The sequence below is a fragment of the Suricata suricatta genome, chromosome 15, assembly GCF_006229205.1.
Source record: "Suricata suricatta isolate VVHF042 chromosome 15, meerkat_22Aug2017_6uvM2_HiC, whole genome shotgun sequence".
NCBI lineage: Eukaryota > Metazoa > Chordata > Mammalia > Carnivora > Herpestidae > Suricata > Suricata suricatta.
Genome location: NC_043714.1, coordinates 44,341,116 through 44,344,650, shown reverse-complemented (window position 1 = coordinate 44,344,650; position 3,535 = coordinate 44,341,116). Strand labels below are relative to the sequence as shown.

General features: G+C 51.2%; 1 long non-coding RNA gene across 1 annotated transcript; it reads right to left on the bottom strand.

The window, feature by feature from the left end:
* Window positions 1–332: 332 nt before the first annotated feature.
* On the bottom strand, window positions 333–1,571 carry LOC115279014. The gene is made up of 2 exons (XR_003903158.1): window positions 1,435–1,571; window positions 333–609 (listed from the first exon to the last, which is right to left on the bottom strand). It is a non-coding gene; the product is annotated as an uncharacterized LOC115279014 (long non-coding RNA).
* Between the last annotated feature and the right edge of the window lie 1,964 nt (window positions 1,572–3,535).

Here is a 3,535-nt window from a genome sequence, read left to right as displayed (position 1 = left end):
TTGTGTTACATACAACTTTATCTTAGCTGGACTGGCAAGGAAGATTTGTCCCATGGGCCTCAAAGAGGGAGAGAAACTGTTTATGGGAGCACAGGACAAGGACCTGGGGGAGGCCTCCAGGAGCTGATGGCTGGCGAGAAAGCTGAAACCTCAGTCCTCTAAGACCCAGAACTGAATTCTGCCAACTGAATGAATTTGGAAGAGGACCCTGAGTTCCAGCTGAGATCACACCCAGCTGATGCCTTGATTTCAGCCTGGTAGGACCCAGAGAGCTCATCTACACCTGGACTTCGGACGCCACTGGAGCTCCTGAAATAATGAGTGGGTGTGGCTGTAGGTGGCTACATTTTTATGTATATTTGTATAATTTGTTATGTAGCACAGAACCCTCTAGAGAAAGAAAGGGTACTGATGAGAAATTTCTTCTTTCCCCTTCTTCTTCCCCCACAAGTAGAGAGGGAACTTAGAGAAGGCATGGAAGGGGTGCCCAAAGCCAAGAGTCTTCCAGCTTTTGGCACACAGGGCCCTCCACACCTCTGGTCATTCCCTTGCATTTGAGCCTCTCTGCCTCCAACCTCCAGTCCAGCTCCATGTTGCTTCCAGATTTTTCTAAAATGAATATCAGATCACATTACTCGCCCAATAAACCTTTTAGCAGGTTCCCTGTCACCCACAAATCAGAGCAACCCTCAAAGTCTGCTAGGCTCTGGCTCCATTACTTAGGAACGCTTTGGGCACTTGTGGAACATCCAACTAACAGAGGCTTCCGCAAGCAAAGACTTTTCATGGCACCACCTAGCAGGCCATCGGAGTGCAAGCAACAGCTCACCCTCATCAAGACACGTTCTTCTACCTGCCCCCTTCACCCTCCTGACTTAGCACGTGGGCTTGCCAGCTGGAAGGGGCACACAACTTGCTGAACCTCTGTGTCTATTCCAGGAGGCAGCCAGAGCCACCCAATCGGCCAGACCACTTTCCTGCCTTGGGGGGCCGAGCACTTTTCTGCCGCAAAGCCCCACCCACATAAGCTTATGTGTCATTGGCCAGGGCTGTCACGTGGTCCGTCCCTGCTGCAAAGGAAGCGATGGAAAGGCAGGTCGGAGGTCCAGGGAGGGACTGTCACGTTGATCAGCAGCACCGAGGCCAAAAGGCCACCATAAGCAGCCACTTCCTGCCTTGCGCAGCCACCATGCCTGGAGCCCCAGGCGCCTGGCTGCGTCTGAGTCTGGAACGGCCTCCCTGCCTGGCGACCCCCACCCCCTGGCGCAGCTCCTTCCCACACCTGCCAGCCCTGCTGCTCCGAGGCGTCCCGCACCCTGGGGACAGCAGCCACTCCCGCCACGAGGGCCCTCATTACGCCGTGACCTTCTTGAAGGCATGTATTGTGTCTCGTTCTTATTGTCCCAGAGTTCAGGCCTAAAACCAGAAGCCTACCTCCCTCCTCCTCGGTTTCTCATCCCGAATCCGACCCATAGCAAGTCCTGTCAGCCCCATCCTCAAAATCTATCCGGACTTGATGCTCCCCACCGCCTGGCCACCGCCTGCCTGCTCCCCGACACCGGTCTCTTACTCCAACTGCGGGGGCCACCCCCAACCCCCAGCCAGCCAGTTGTTACGCCAGCAGATTATGACATCCTCTGCCCTAAAACCTTCAAACGGCTCCCTGTTTCACTCCGACTTGGAATCAAAGCGCATTTCGTGTCCTGTAAGGCCTATATGATCTGCTAATTTCCTGATCGCCCTTCCTGCTACTCTCCACCTCATTACTGCAGCCCCAGCCACACTACTGACGCCTCACCAGTGTTCCCAAACACTCTTGTGCCTCGGGGCCTTTGCATGGCTATTCCTCTGTCTACAGGGCTCTGCCGCACACATCTACACCGGATGCTCCCTTATGTCCCACAGATCTTTATTTGATGTCATCATTACAGTGAGCCCTTCCCTAACCACCTTATTTTATATTTATTTCATTTAATTTGAGAGAGAGAGCATGCACAGGTGAGGGAGAGGGGCAGGGAATGAGAGAGACAGAGAGAAAAAATCCCAAGCAGGCTGCTCGCTCAGCACAGAGCCCAACCTGGGGCTCCATCCCACAACTCTGGGATCATGACTTGAGCTGAAATCGATAGTCGATTCCTTAACCGCCTCAGCCACCCAGGCACCCCACCCCCAACCACTCAGTCTTGGGTTGTGGCACCCCCATAACACTCCCATCTCCCAGGCGTAGTTTTCTTCAGGCACTCACCTAACAGTGTATGATTTATGTACGTAATTTGTAAATTTGTCTTCACCACGCTCCCCATAAATTATAAGCCCTATGAAGGCAGCTGTGTTTTCTGCTGTGTAACTGGCACCTAGAACACATAATAGCCCAACAAATGTTCATAATTGATGGATTGATCTTTGCATCAGCCCAAAGCCTGGCCCCACGGTAAAAGATCGGTAAATGAGTTGAACTCATGGACAAATAACTGAACCAGGAAGTGCAGATCAGAGAGAACCAATGTGCTGTGCAAAGTCTCTGTGAAGAAGCTGGCATTGGGACAGCATGTCAGGAACCAAGTGTCACAGCACTGGGAAGCGGGAGTGTGGCGACGGGGAAGAGAAGGAGGGCAGTGACATTCAAGCCCTTCATCCCATGCGGGATTAAGTCCAATTAACCCCTCAAAAGGCAACGCAGTTCTGTTTCCTCTTTCATCCTTCAAGTTCAAGTTCTATTAGCAAAAGCTGCTGCCCACGGCATGAATCTTGATTTAGAGGGGAGGAGGAGGGCTGGGTTTTGTGCAGATGGAGGAGAAACACAAGAATAGGAAGCCCTGTTGGGTGGGCAGCAGAACAAAGGTCCAATTGTGCTCGTGTGTGGCCTGGCCAAAGATAAAGTGCGGGGGAGCAAAAAGGGAGAAGAAAGGGCCTGGTGCAGTGCCCAAAGTCTGGTCGCTTTTGTAACGCAAGCTGTGTTTGTGACCCATTTTAACTGCTGTTGGCCGTTTCGGTCATAGAGTCAAATCTGGGCAAATCTGGTGGCTGTTTTGGGAATCTGATTCCACTTGGATACATTCTGTACCAGGTGTCTCTCTGGTGTGTGGTTTCTCCAGGAAGCAGTTTCGTTACCTCGGGCCTGCACTCCCAAAGAGACTGTGTCTCAACTGCTCAGCGTTGGAAATCCTTAACAGGAGTCCGATGCAGGGAAGGGGTGACTATCTCGTAGGCACTTGGCAAGTTTCTGAATGTTTGTGTAAGTAGATTTCACACAGGGCATCTCCAGAGTGGGAAGGAACTTAAGCCCCTGGGCACGAGATGGCAAATGACACTAGATGTGGTGGCGGGTCGTTTACAGTCTTTAAGGTTAAGCAAGAACAAATGTGTAGTTAAGATGCGGAGTACACAGAGCTTAGCCTCCATGTGTGTGGTTCTGAGTTTTCATTCTTTTTTTTATAGTCACCTGCAGAGAGAATGCAAGTTTTACTTTTTAAAAAACTATCATGTGACTCTATGTATTTCGATTCTCTCTCTTTTTTTTTCGATTATCTTTAAA